Here is a 16,016-nt window from a genome sequence, read left to right on the forward strand (position 1 = left end):
TAATTAATGGCACACTTAACAGAAAGGACTGCTTTAGCACATTGCCAGTTTTTAACAAATAAAGCAATCTCAAAGTGTTTCAAGCAAGGCTGGAAATAATCTGTTGCAGGTGGCAAGTGCAGGGACAAAACGGCTAAGCCAGTGTTCTGTGGGTTTTTTTCTAAATTTCAGTGCAGCAGGTTTAATTGCCATGCTAAAACCCTTGCCCACATTCTATCACATTTCTTTTGATTTTTGCAATACTAAATTTGATTTATAAAAAAACACTTCAGCATACATTCATTGGTTCTGTGTAAAATTATGAAAGGGTTGGAGACAGAAGTGTAGTTATTCTACCATAGTAATGAGGACATCAAAACAGAACTCATTAAATAACTGTGTACCAACCTCCCACTGCCCTGAACAGCTCTTTTAACAAAAACACTTGGTATTCGGACCTCATTCTCCCCTAATCCATCTTTTGCAAGGTTCCAGCTTCTGGTGGAACTTGGACCAAGCCAAGCTTTATTCATGGGATGAGCCTCTTCAAAACCACTTAATCTTCCGTAAGTTTTTGAGGGGAAAAAGGCCTAAAAAAGATAATACTTCCACTAGCAGAAATAAATTTAAGATATAAAAACAGCAGTTTGGTACATGATAGAAAATTCATTTTCTAAATACTCTGCTCCACAAAAACACTAATCCACACGATGACTTCCAACTTGAAGACTGATTACTAAATTTTCCAAAGCCAAGAGACATTGATTGTGTCAGCGTAGCATTTAAACAAAGTATTTGAAGAGAATACTCCTTGACAGACCTGGGTCAATTATTTGAACTGGCAGAGTGTACAACACCACATTGACATGAGACAAAATTTGATGCTAGAACGAGGTATCAAGTATAGCTGATATACAAAACAGTAACACAAAAGGAAACTCATCAAGGGGAAAGCTAATTTCTTTGACTTTTCCTTCTCCATCCTGAAAGACAAACTGAGAGCATAGGCCTACTAAGGTCTGTATGACATGATCACAATAATCATTATCCCAAATGTTTTCACTGGCAGGGGATGAGAGAATAAAGACCTAGGAAGCAGAAAAAATAGTTCCAGATATAAGATTACTTCTGGATGATTCAGAAAGAAATCTGTCTGCCAGCATTAAGAACAAGTTTCTTTGAGAGCCATCTGTGGGAAATAACTGCACCTGAAGCCTGGCAAAAAGCACATTTTTTTCTTAATGACTCATTAGTTCACTTTCTCCTCTGAAAATGATAAAGCTTCCATTCCTGTATTTGGTGATGAGGTTAAAATACAGGGAGAAAGTGAGAGAAAAATGGCAAAAAACCAAAGGGACAGCAAAGAACAGGTGGAAAATTGTTGCAGAGGGAGATGCACCACATGCCCCCAAACCTTTGTTTTTCGTATTTCCTTCCACAAGATTGCTCCCTGCATCACAACAATGGTCAAGGGTACATCTGGAGATGTTAAATACCATGAACAGGGTGGGAGTCTTTCCACACATGCATAACCAGGGAACAATCTCAGAAACACCTCACTAAGTCCCCATCTTCTGGTCCATGTACCATCCCTAGGTCTGCAGGCAGACTCTGACAGCGCAGAAGAACAAGCTCCACTCCCATTTGTGAACTTGTATTTTCTTTACAGCCTCAAGTACTAACAAGGAACACATCTGTTTAGAATAAATGCAGAGATTTAGTGTACACCAAAGTACAGTCTAATATATTTGGGAGTTACAGAATAATTATAAAAACATCAATAATCATAGACAGTTTACTGGCCTGACATCAGAAACCATATAATTGCAAATACTCAAAACCTCTAAATCTAAAATCCAGAGTGCATAAGTACAAGCTGGACCTAGAAAATTAGTTTAAACAGATACTTAAGGAGAGGAGAACTCTGATAAAGTCATGAATTAAAGCAGTCACCACAGGACTGACTGCAGAAATGACAAATAGTTATAATATTTTCATCCAGCTATCAGTTCCAAGAGATATCACAGCATGGGGACCTTCTATAGTCACATCACTGTCATCTCATCCTGGCCTCTTCACTTGGTTATTGTCACCCTGTATCCTGACTACCCAGAAGGAGGTATAGTAACCAAGAGACTGCTGACCAGAGCATACAAGCTGCCTGGCACCAAAATCATCCACCATTCTCACTTTTGGATGTAATATCAGGCAATGCACTTCTGAAGGAACAGAGCCAAACAAATCAGACTAAATTAAAGTAAGGACAACTGAAGATTACCTTGTTAATAGATAGACAAGATACCAAGACTAAAAAAACAAAATATAAATTATTATCTGTGTTCATCTATATGTATAGAAATAAAAGAAAATATTTAAGAGGAAAAACAGCATCCAATTATTTAGAATACTTTAAGCTGGAACAAAAAAAATGCTGAGCAATGAGCTGTAGCTCACTATCACATACACAGATAGGAAAAAGTCTGAGTGTCCATGACTTAAGAGGTTTCATCTCTCTTCTGGAAGTTCTGCCACTATTCCCACCTAAGAGATGCACTTGGCAAACCATTCCTTCAGGCATAATAGCAACTGGAGTGGACAGTAAATAATGAACAATAATCAGTAAATAAATATCAGTAAATAATGAATACTATCTGACTGAGCTCACTCAGTCAAGGGGCATGATCTGTTTGCTGCACCATTGGTATTTCTATGATGCTATTTTACCTTGGTTTCTCACATATCTTTTACAGCTTTCATACAGCAGTATTAACCCAGCACTTTTAAAGTGGTTCCTTCAAAACTGCATGTTGGACAGCCCCACCCATCATGTTGGTGTAATTTCAGAGGACACACTTGGGGATAGATTTGGATGTATATGGCATCAAGCTCTGAACTAATGCTTCAGAACAGCTTTGTCAAACCGTTTCAAAAAATACAATTTTTTTTCCTTTCCTTTGCACACAGACCTCCTACATGGAGCTGAAAACCCCAGAGCTTCTAGCTAAATCATCTGGGAATCACTTCGCCTTTCAAACCACAGTGTAATCCTTGCCCTTGACAAGATGCATGCCAGGCAAAGTCTGAAAACACACAAGGGCTTTCAACCCAGTAAATCCCAGGAAACTGTCCACAATGGAGTTTCTAACTCTCTGTAGCTCTTGTCCTTTAAATTTCAGTGTAACCTAGTTAAAATAGGTATTAAATAAAAAATTAAAAAAAAATGGAAAACAAACAAAAAAAACCAACCAAAATCCAAATTAAGCTAGTTTCATACTTCTGCTCCACAGACACAGAATTTAATTTGAGGAAGTAGTACAAGATGTGATACATGCAGAGTGATAGAAGTCACCCAACTTCAGCATGCCCACATGCACAGACCTCAGTGATGCCCACAGAGGCTATTTCTCATGCCCAATCACACTGAACATCAATGAACAGAGTCAGCTTTAATAAGTTCTTCACTGGCTTTGCAGCAAGGCTTGCATAGGTTTGTGTTTGGGGCTGTGCTTTTGTGGGTTGAAGTTTCTAACAGTGAGCAGAATTGGAAATTGTTGGCAGGCTTACAGAAATAACACAGATGTAGTGTGACAGGAGTCAGAGTGCTAAGCTAAGACTTGCTGTAATTGAAACATCAGGCAATGGAGAGGCTGATTAAAATCAACATTTTCATCTGACTATTTTAGCCCTCCAGGAGATGGTCCAGAGACCAAATTGCTAGAAATTAGTCATGCCTTGCTCATTACCCCAAAGGCACAGACTTGCATACAAGACTTTGAACACATAACTCAAAAAGCTCACTGTTGTCCAAATGGGACAGTTTTAAAGCAAAGGGTCATAAAGAACAAACACAAAAAAATCCCAAATTCACCAAAACATACAAAAAACCTCACCAGATTTAGGTAATATTTCCTTTGTTCCTTTCAAAAGTGTTTTTACTCAACATCTGTTGATTTAATACATATCCTACCCACATCAGGGTAAAAATGCATAACTGATTATGTTTTGCCATCACTACACCCAGAAATAGTGTAGTCAGTAACTAAATTTTGGAAAGTCATGAAGAAATTCTGATACAGATTAAATTACTGGAAACCAGGTACACAGCTTTTATCTCCATTGCATTTGTATAAATCCTAAAGTAAACTATGTATATATAACATACACAAAGTGTCACAACATATGCATGAAATATCTAACTACATATGATATGTGTATCAAAGCTGTAGTAGGAGGAAGAATAAGTTCGCAAAACCTGGGAAAAATTCCATTATTTTACTTGAAAGGAATAGTTTTCTTGATTTTTTTAATTTTAAGCTCTGCATACATCAAGTGAAGTCCTAAATTAGGCATTACCAAAGATCCTTTTCTGATCACTAGATTACCAAGGGATAAAGTTAGAAGTTTTATTAAATCCAAAAGTTTATATTATTAAATAATGAACTAAAGTTCAGGGCTTCAAATTTTTGGGGAAAAAATTAAGGCAATAATGATTCATGTAGTTGTTGAAATTTCTAGCATCAAACTATGTTTAAAATGTAATATAAAACTACTGAACAGCTTTTGAGTTACAGATAATGCCAGATGATTATTTAGCCTCTTTCGAAGCTAAGGAAAGGTTATATTTCCTAGACATTTCCCCCTCCTCTTTGAGTCAGTAAAAAACCAATAAGGCCTCAAGTCTAGAGAGGTTCCATTTGTTTCCAGACTCATTATTTGTAGAGCCACTAACTTCCTGCAAGAATCTTTCCTTTAAAACAAACATTTATTTGTCAAGGGCAGACTAAAATAAACTTTCTCTGTGATGCACACAATAAAAAATTTCCTTTGTGAATACAAACTAGTATCCTCAAAGCATGTTTCAACTGAAACCAAACACTGAATGCTAAGATTTCCTATTCTTCCTTATAAATATTGAAAATTGTACATAAAATGTCTAATGAGAATCCTTTTCCTAAGTTTGCCTCTAGTACCCAAGATGTACATGCACCAAGACCAACTGCAATGCATCAATATCACATTAACACAAAAAAAAACAAGATAAACAGTCAAAAATTAGTTTTGACACTTCCTCCCTCACAATTTTTAATTACTCTAGCAAGTCCTCTACCAAGATTGGTATTCATTTCCTGAAAGCAGAGCTGTTGCATGACAAACAGCACATTACTTGTGACCAGCAAAGCAGTCTTTACTGCTCCTGTCTCATGAATAAATATCATAACCAACCTGAGAAGTGGGCTTCCATCAATATAATATGTTTATTATATATAATTCAAATGAGAAAAAGTTATGTTTCAATGATCCATGATATTTAAAATCATGGTGCTTGACTGCAACTATCAGCACCACAGCAGGATACCCAGTATGAAGCAAGAAAGCAATTTCATTTCCAAAGGGTTCTCTGGAAACCAATTTTAAAGTTTTGAAGTAAACAAAAAAAACCCCACTGAAAGACCGCTGTAATAGCATTTTGAGCCTATTCTACCCATGTGCACAACATAACTTCAAATCTTAGTAGCCTGGAAAAGCAATACAATTATAATCCAAATATTGGGGGTTTGCTTTTTATTTTTAATACCCTGAGCTGGGAGGGATCCACAAGATTTCCAGAAGTTTCCTTTCCCTCACTGTTAGTTTGGACTTGCCAGTAAGGAGAGACCTAGAAATAGTCTGTTGGTCAGGACAGAGCATTTTGCAATTTTTCATCTAAAACATTAAGAGGTTTTTAGAGTGCTGGTCACTCCATTGTCACTCAGAGTCCAGCCCATATTACAAATTGTTCCTGAAGAAATAAAATTTGAACTGACATGCACTCCACTAAAAAAAAAAGGAAATAACCCCCCCATATGGTGTCTGTCATAGAAAGAAAACAAGCATCATGCCTACACCAGAATTTCATTGTTAAATGTTTTTAGTATACTTAATTGCAAAGATGGATCAATAGTTCAGCTACTGATTTAATATTTCATTAAGCTAGGGGACACTACCCTAGCTGGTGACCTGCCACAGAGCACAGATTTAATGACTGAATTGCATCTTCTGAGAATTCTTGATTACAAGGTTACTTCTGATCTGCAGTCAGACTGAGATGATCTTTTGTTAAAGGTGTGATTCCATAACACACAAAATTGTCATTAGAGAAGGCAGCAGCTTTCTGTTCAATAAAGGCACATAATTTACATTTTAATTATTGAATCTGGAGACAGCATGTCTGAGGGGGAATCTGCAACACCATTTAAGACAATTTTTGCAATATCACTAAACCGCTAAGTTTATGAAACCACTCTGATTAAATGATAAGCATTTTCTTGTTGAACAGCATGATGCCAATCAAACAGGAAATTGGGGGTCAAATTAATTGTCCTTCTCATTCCAGTAAGGCAATCTAAACCAATCATGATTGCAAAGAATCTACAATTAAACAGAAATTACATCACAGATAATTCTTTATAAACATCACAATGTATTCAAATTCAGTTATTGTGATAACTTAGGCAGCAACAAGCTCAAAATGAGCAGTGTTTGATAACATCTACTCAGAAGCAATCTAGAAAAAAGATAAGTTTTCCTTTCAGCTCGATTTTTGAAAGAGATATGGAATTTGTAAGGACAATACATTTCTTATATAAAAAAACAGATTGAGATTTCAAGTACTCCTGTACAACAACAAACCCCAAAAAACCCCAAAACAAATGAAAAAACACTAAGCTGAAATTTTGATACAAGCACAGTAGCTGAGGAGTGAATAGGCAATAGGACATACAGAATCATGAAACATCTAAAACTCTTGTATGGATCAAGCCATTAAATCAGAGGTTAGAACAAAAACATCCAGCAGTATATCAAAATCTCTCTAGAACTGGGATAATCCAAGGAACAAGCAAACAGGCTCCCTTCAGCAGCAGGAGAAGGGTTATTTCCATGATGTCTTTACTTGCTAAGAAAAATAAAGATACTGCACAAGTCACTATTTCTAAGACACTACAGCTCTCAGGAAATCAAGCAATGTGTTTCATAGGGTGCATTTAACGACAGAAATAATTAAGCATCACTGATAACAAGGGGTTTATTTCAGGGTTTTGCTGTTCTGTTTCACTTGAGGCAGTTATTCCATCTGTTGAACAACACAAGGGAGGAGGGGAAAGGTGTGAAAAAAGGTAACCTTCCTGCTTCTCTTTTGAAAACTTTTTAAACCTCACTTGTGCTTTGTGCCTTTGAAGCCACTCCTCCACCCTCAACAACCAACAGACTACAACTACAGCAAATGTTACCTGCCATAGACATGGGCCAGCATCTGATGCCCAAAGACAGCTTTTGAAAATTAAAACATTTTTCCCCATACACACTGTAAAGTTTATTTCTTATTTATACCGTAAGTGTAATCCTGTTTTCACCAGGATGACCATTGCATCAATTCTAATAACAATTTTAGTTTAATTTACAAGAGTTATTTACATTGAAAAGCAATTTCAGACTCTCTAGCCTCTAGGCTTAAAGCTAGAAGGCAATTTGCACTCAATATATTCCCTTAAAATCACATCCATTTTTTCCCCCAAGAGTGCTTCTTTTGTACTTCTTGTTCATCTTAATGAGATTTGAACAAGTTATTTAAGAAGCTATAAATCCCAATTGAAGATTTGACTGATTTTTAAGCAACTTAAAATACTTTATTATAGAGCCTTTAGTCTTAGATAATAATTTTCTACATAATATTTAAATAATTAACCTGTTGCAAAACGTGCTCTTTATAAAGTAAGCCTCCAGAGCACAGCTATAAAATGAATTTGGGACTAAGAGAATGCATCGTATTACATTTCTTCCATGTTGCAAGGTTTCCTCTTTTTTAACATCAACTTATTACTATGTACAAGTACACCACAAGCTAAATTTTTGTAGCATCTGTATTATAAACACTCTTATATTCCACACTAATCCCTTCAGATAATGCTCTCTTGTTCTTTTATTCAAAGAGCTGACTGTAGGCAGGGAGGAAAGGAAGAATTATCATCCTTGTGCAGGCAGGAATCAGGATCAGAGAAGCTTAGCTACCTGTTGGAATTGATACAAGAGCCAAGCCTTCCTCCAAAGCAATCTCTGCCTCAAGACTGGCATTCCTTTCAAAGCAGTCTAAGAGGTTCCTAAAACACATCTTGAAATAACAAGGCAATCCACACCTGGATTCAGACAGTAACGGGTCTTTCTGCACAATCAAAATTGTTTATTAAATCTAAACCCAGCCCAAATTCATTTACTCGGGAAGTTACCAAATAGTCAGACCTGATTATGAACATTGAATGTAAAGATTAAAAAGCTACTGCTGAAAGGGATCAAGTTTTATGCTTAAAACTGTTCTCTTGATTTTGAGAAAAGAAAATTAACTGGAAGTCTTCTAAAACAAGTAGCTTTGAGAAGTTCAAGATATCAAAATATTACAATATTTATACCTACAATGTAGAATTATATATCTCCAATAAAGAACTCATATTTCCACTGATATCACAAGAATGTTCCACATTGCCTCTGTATTACAAAATAAAGAAATAAATCACACATTAAGCCATCAAAGGCTAATCTCAGTCAATGATTAGACTATTTTTGCTTATCATGCTCTGTTCCCAGTTCTGCAGATTAAATATGATTTTCCTGCTTTTATGAGTATCAGTCTGGGAAGATGGCATGAGATGCAAGTATGAGATTGAGCAAATAACAAGTATTTAGACAGAATACTTTCTAGATCAGAAAAGAAAAAAATGCACACCCCTGTTCTTCCATTTACCACTGGAGAATTTAAAAAAAAAAACACAACAAAACCACCTCAATCTACTCCCCCCTACACAAACAGTATTTTATAATTTATACCTATTCTTTAAATATGCTGTAGATAAGGAATTAAGAATGGAACAAACTTCCCAGGACTCAGAATCAGCCCCACATTCCAGGTCTAACATTGACACTTTGAGTGCTCACACATGGCTGCTGCTACTTTTGCACAACTTAGTTCTAGAGATTCTGTAACATTTCAAGGTTAATAAAAAAATTGCTCCCTATTGTGTGAGATTTTTGCTTTCCAATTTTCAGGCAGGCAGGAACTGGCCAGTGTTCACTGATTTACTGCACTGTTGCCGAAAGTTTATTTTGAATATATAACAATAAGCTTCACCACAAATGTGGTGCTTTGTCTGTTTTGAATTTATATCATCTACTTCTGGTAAGGCTTCATTGAGTTAATATTCCACTTCTTGGAAGAGAAAATTGTGTGAAAGAAGTTTATAAACATACTGCAAATAACTGTTTATTCAGGCTATTTATTACTAGCAAATTCTACATCACTTAAACTAACACATCTTGTCTAAGTGTGGCATGATTTTCTCACAGCTCTTGATATAATTTTCTTAAGTATGTTAGCAAACAATTCTGCTGGCAGGACTGGTTGTCCAAAACACGAGTCAAAGATTTTTTTAAAGAAGCAAATGAACATGAAGGTAAAATTGAAACTATTATACTAGGTTTTTGCACTGGATCATAAAAACATTCTCTCATTTTCCAGTGAAAAAATTACTACATTTTGAGTGCTGGCTCTAAGTATGGAATTTAAAATAGAGGGTTCTGCATGATCATTTTGCATTTTACCAACTGTGCAATGGAGATACCAATCCAGTAAAACAAAATCCAAATACACACTGTGCCATTAGCTCATAAATCAGTTTGAGGAAACATCAAACAAACTGAGCCAAGTTCAGATCTCATTAAGTTTTACCTAAACCTCTGCCTCTGTGTTTACTATAGATTCTTTATCTCTATGGGAAATACACTCTATTGGGAAACCTTGCTTAATTCTCTCAGCCCCTTTTAAGAGGGAGGAAACATGCATGGCTTAAAGCGTTCTCTCACTTTCCAAGATGTTCAACATTGGCTCCCATTGCACACTTCTTAACCTGAACAACTAAACCACTAATTCCAGAGGGCTGGCCTGGAATTAAAACTGACCCACACACTGCTCTTCTGCATCAATTTGGTTTCTGTTAAAAAGTACAAGATTAAAAACACACTCAGAGGGTTTGAAATCCCCTTCTCCAAGCTCCCCAACAGAGCCTCCCCATGCCCAACCCAGAGCATTTCTTTGGAAGTGCCTCAATGTTCTCACCATGTCAGGTGCTCACCTGGCACCCTGGCCACATGGGACTGATCAAAGGCCCCTTGCACACATTTGTTCAACCAAATTCTTTAATTGGACATTTTTTTATTACTTTTCACCAATTACTTTCAATATTCTTCCATGGTATTGTTTCTTAGATCTTTCAGAGCAAAGCACTGAGCATCACCTTCAAAGCATTTGTAATCATTGCTAATTTTAGCCTGTGTGGGATTTTTTGACAAAGTAAGGGTTTTAGATCTGTTTTATCATATCCAATGCAATACTCTGGAAACCTCTAACTTTTTACATTGAATGTGAAATAAAAAGAATAAAATCAATTTTTTCCTTTAGCAAAAGTACTGTCTGAAATCTAAAAACGTAAGCTATCAACTACAGCTATGTAATAAACCATCCCAACAGTATCATTCCAGCAGAATATTTTTCAGATCTATTTAATGCCAAAAGCTATTTTTTCCTGACTTTTCCCTGCAGACCTTTGGCTCTTCTGCACATTTTCAAACACTAAATTAATAATATTAATCTTGACTATGCGCAAATCTTTTGTGAACCATTCATGTCAATTGGTGCAATAAATGAGCCAAGAATGAGTTTCTCTAATCACATTACAAAGTAGCTTTGTTGTGTTGGGCTTTTTTTTAAAGAAAAAGTGTACTTTTCCCACAACACACAGCTTGTATTCCTTTGTGACTGCTCCAGGAAAGGAAAAGAATGAGGAGCTGAACTTACTGCAGCTAACCAAATGAGTTAAGATTGGGAAACCCTTATCAAGCAAATCTTCAGGAAGCAAACTCAAAGAACACTAAGTGGCTTACTTTCTCCCTGGATCATTGGGAAGGAGAAGGAGCAGGACACAGCAACCCCTTCTCTCACATGAGAATCATTAGCATTTACAAAGTCTAAGCTTAGAGGGGAAGAAAGCCTTCCAGACCCATTCTGCAAAGGAAACCTTTCAAACCTCAACTGAGGGCAAATAAATGATGTGCCAAGTCTGGTGCAGAGAGAAAACCTGGATGCCAGAAAGTTGCCCTCCCCCTTTCTTGGAGGGCAGAAAGAGACAGATTGTTTATGCCTACTCCTATCCTGAAGTTCCCAGAGAGCTCTTAACTCTTGATGGACCAACTCCAGGGTGCAATTCACCCTGAGCTGGACTGCTCTATCCAGCAAAGCCCTGAGGCAAGGAACAGGCAAAACCACATTACTCTGACTGCCAGACCAAGTGTAAGATGAAAGAAAGGTTTCAATGTTGAAAAGAAAGAAACAAGGCCTTGGAAAAGGAATTTATCCCAATACTAACCTTAGAACTATCAAGCCGGTAAACTTAGGGCTCACTGAAATCTTGTATAAATCTCTGAACTTATAAACACTGTAGCAGTCCATATCAAATTAGACCTTATTTTAGATTGCATTTTACTCTGCTATCAAGACCCAATTTCTAGGACAAAGCAGTGGATATAAGAAGGAAAAAAAAACCTCAAAGTGTATTGAAATAACAAGAATACATACCTAGTTTACGTTCCACTCTTCTGCTGGAAAAAAACCATGGAAATTGGGCAGAAATACTTTGGAAGACACGGAATTAGTTTTAGACTAAACTGATTTCTGATTATTGCTGAAGCTTAACATACACCTTTACAATATAATCACGTCTGAAGTTAGTGTCTACATAATTTGGTTAGTCTCTCAAAATAACAGAGCCTGTTAGCAGCCTTCACTTAGGAGCTCATTGAACAGTTCCCAGCACCACATTTCATTTTTTCCCTATTCTTGGTTCTGTCCGCCACGCCTCTGTCTGCAGAGTACAGTCCAGTAAGTAAAAACTTACTTTTAAAAGCCAGATGGCAAGTAATTGTTGTCTGCACCCTTTAGAGTAGAATTATGCCCCTTACAAAGCACTCAGGTCCTTCATGCAGTTAATCAAGCCCATAGGAATAATTGCTGGGTCTAAATGTTTGTATACCACAGTCCCACATATTCAGTATTTCAGTGGCACTACCATCAGTCTTAAACCAGCATCATCTAACTGGACTAAAAGCTCCATTTCATCCCATTTCTGCATTAACAGCACACAAAATGTAAGCTTGTTGCTACATTTTGGGGCAGAATAGAGGGATAAATAGTTTCTAGGCTTGCAGCCTGGAATTTGGAGGCAAGGATGTGTCTGATTACATTTTTGTGTGTGCCCAGAGAAGTTAATGACCTTAATGCATATTACTTAAAACCCAATTCTCTGTCATTAAGTCTCCATTTACACAAACCTGGAACTGGCAGGAGTCTACATCCTCTAGTGAATATCTTATCTATCATTCAGCACAATAATTAATGCAAAAGTTCAAAAGAACACTTTTGCTCATCTGCTCTACTCATAATTTGACTAAAAGATTAAGACATCTCTTCATTTGCAGTTCTGCAAGAAGATATTTCTTCAAAACTGACCAGGCAGTTCACTGAAATAATTTTGAAGCATGTGGCTATATATTAAATTTGGTGATTAAGCTTTCAGACAGACCTGACTAGTAGCTTTCTTCCAGACTCGGAGCTTTCACCTTGCATAATAATCCTTGGCTTTCTTGAAAGCACTGAACCTTTGTTGCCAGCCAGCACAAGTTACAGTAGTTAACACCACACTTAATTGTGTAATTAATTTATTGTGACTAAATTTGCAGCTGAAAGCTCTGTGAGTCACATAGACCCTGCTCCACAGGTCTTTCCTCCAATTTCAATTGAAGCAAAACAAGCATTAAGCAGATTTGTTTTTTAAGCTCAGCATAACACCAACACAGAGCTACTCTAACAGCTTCTCTAACAGCTTGTAAGCCCTTCTGTGCTATTTCTGTAGCTCAGATGTGCAAGGACTGTTCTGTCACCAGCTTCCAAGCTGAATTTTTTTCATGGCTTAATTTTTTGGCCCCATGCTCACAAAAGAAGGGTCTTCTGTTCAAGATTGTTCAGATTGCAAGTTTTTACCCAACAGTTTTCATCCTCATAGTATTTTACTCTCCATAATCAGCAGTTCCCTCTTGCTCTGTAAGAGGACAAGCCCTTGCTCCCCACCTGCCTGTCCTGAGGCTCTAATGAACCAACTTGGTTCACTTTCAGTGTGCTCAGCTCCTGAGTTTGAGAGGCTTTGCCATTACAGACCCTGCTGCACATGACAGGTAAGAAGGGCAGACCAGGCGTCCCTGCAGTGCTGGTGTGTCACTCAGCCTTTACATGACAAACTCAGCTGTGTCCAGTGAGCACAACTAAAAAGGCACACCTTGCTTCAGCCACATAGAAATAAGTGTCAACAAACACAGAATCTGAGGCCATTTAAACAAATCTCTGACTGTAAATTCTGTTTCCTTTGTGGACAAATGACTAGCAAGACAGTACCTAGTCTTTCAGGATATTAACTGTTTAATTTAATTAATTCAGTTATTCTGCTGAGGCAAGGACCAAGCTCTTCTGCTTTCACCTACCTCCCCAAATCAGAATGTGGCAATATTGATTATTAGCAGCCATACTCACACCCCCTTCTCAGGTTCATGCCCCTAAACCTTTATCCTTCAGTAATCATTCAGTATTCAGTACAAAAGCAACTGCACCTGCTTTAATTAGACACACTTTTGAGCAAAGCAATTTCAGGGAAGCAAGAAAAACCACAAGAAGCAAAGAAAGGAGTCTTTGGGTTGCTGTATAACAGGGTTGTTGATGAACTATTTTCTTCATATAAACCATATACATAATAGTCCATGGCTTCAATTTTGCCATCCAACCACTACTATTCCCATACTTGTCCTCCACAAATGTGTCAGAAATTCTGTCTCTGCTGCTGATCACACCGTTTGAACCAGCTCAGATTATTCAGCAAGATACAGAGCTAATCCTTTAGTGAATTCCTACTTGCCATCCATACCACTCTAGAAAGATCCTTAGCAGATTTCTTTCTAGCCATAACAAAACAGACTTTGTCTAAGACAAACATTATGAACATGTAAATTTAATTTGAACAAAATTTAGTTCTGCTTTGCTTCCAGACATTATTAAGTGTTCCATAACACAGCTGCAGCATCTAGCCCTCCCATAATTGTAGCCTTTTCATTGCTAAGGCCTTTTTTTAGATCTAGACATGCAGCCTTGAATCTTACAAATTCTTCTTTACCAAGTACTCGACCATAATTTTCATTGTGTTCTCTCAGACAAAAACATTACCTGCATGCACTGAACCCATGAAATGTGGCATTAGACCAGAGGCTCATCATAATTCATTTTGACTTCCATTTGGAAAAATAGAGCCTTAAAACAATCTCCAAACCCTTACATGCTGGTGGTGCTGCCTGTGGACTAGCAGCACACATGAACTGTTCACCAAAATGGATGTGTTTGAAGTTAAATTTCCCTGCAAGATATGCAGCACACAATAAAAAGCCAAATACAGCCTGAGAGCCTCACCTCAAAGGGGAGGCTGAATTTCTGCCTGAAAAAACCTCATTCTCCTTATTGGTCTGAGCTAGAAAATATTGGAAAAAGCACACAGCCATGAATACCTGAAAAGATATTTCCTCAACTGATTATTCTTCCCTTAATTTTAACACCATCAATAAACAATAGTGACTACTTGTGATACTCCACTAAGCGGCATTTCTGACCATCTTTCTCCCCAGTTTAACCTTCCCTGAAGGTATTTACATGTTGAAAAAAAATCCCAGATTTTTCACATACAGATAGTACAAAAAACATCTAAACAAATCTTTACCAAAACTACAAGATATTTTCCTACACAATTATTTAAAGATTGCTTCTAGAGCAGTAAAAAACATGTTCACCATTAACAGAAATATGATACAGCTGTACTCTTCTATCCTATCCAAAATTAAACAGGAATGAAAATCCCTTCCCCATTATCAAACATATATTCATGTGCAAGACTATTAATTTAAAAAAAAATAATTACCCCACAGATAAGTGCTGTTGGTAGTGCAATTCCAATGACAAACCCCTAAGCAATCAGTGTGTTAAGATATCGTTATAGATGTTTTCATCAGCAGCACCATTATTAGAAGTATCACAAGTTTAATATCCCTTTCAAATTGTTTATGCTTCACATAAGTATCATTTGTCTTTGGTGTTCTCATTAAAACTTTATTCACTGTATTCTGTGCAGTGCTGATTAACCCCACAGATGAGTCTGGTGTAGCATATTATATAAAACCCTTACCTATGGTTCAGCACAGTTACACCCTGTCTTGCATCAGTCCCCTTTGTCTCAGAGTTGTGATTATTTTCTTTAATGCTGATTCTTAACTACCAGACCCTGGGTAAGTGCAGGAGATCTGATTTTACTCAGTTTTACTAGTTGAAATATATTGCTGAATCTCTTCTTCTAATTTGTATAATTCATTAAGACAGGAATAAATGCGTCATTCAAGATCCAAGACTCTCCATCACAGACATCTTTCATTAAAACATTTTATAACCCTTAAAAAAAACTTGTCTGCAAATATTTCATTTTTCACATTTCACAGCTGGACTTCCTTTATTAATTTGAATGCTACCTTCCTGTCAAAAATCCAGGCCTAGATCCTAAAAATATCTACACACATGCCTAGGTTACAACAGTTTACCTCTCCAGTACAATTCAGATGTACATAAACCAGAAACAACTACCTCTGAAAACAATATGAAAATATAATACAAAATAATTCAGACAGAGACAGATCAATGCAAGCTTTACTCTTTATATTACTCTGTATTGCTGGTTTTTGCATGAAAAAAGTGCTTTACACTACTGTCTTGGCCTTCAGCCCTTTTGTGACTGCTTTTCTTCAGCCAGGGCAGCCTTCACTAATGACTCCATTGTAAAATGAAGCAGAAATGGAAACACCACACATCAGCCAAATGACTC

This window comes from Ammospiza caudacuta, chromosome 8, assembly GCF_027887145.1.
Source record: "Ammospiza caudacuta isolate bAmmCau1 chromosome 8, bAmmCau1.pri, whole genome shotgun sequence".
Lineage (NCBI taxonomy): Eukaryota > Metazoa > Chordata > Aves > Passeriformes > Passerellidae > Ammospiza > Ammospiza caudacuta.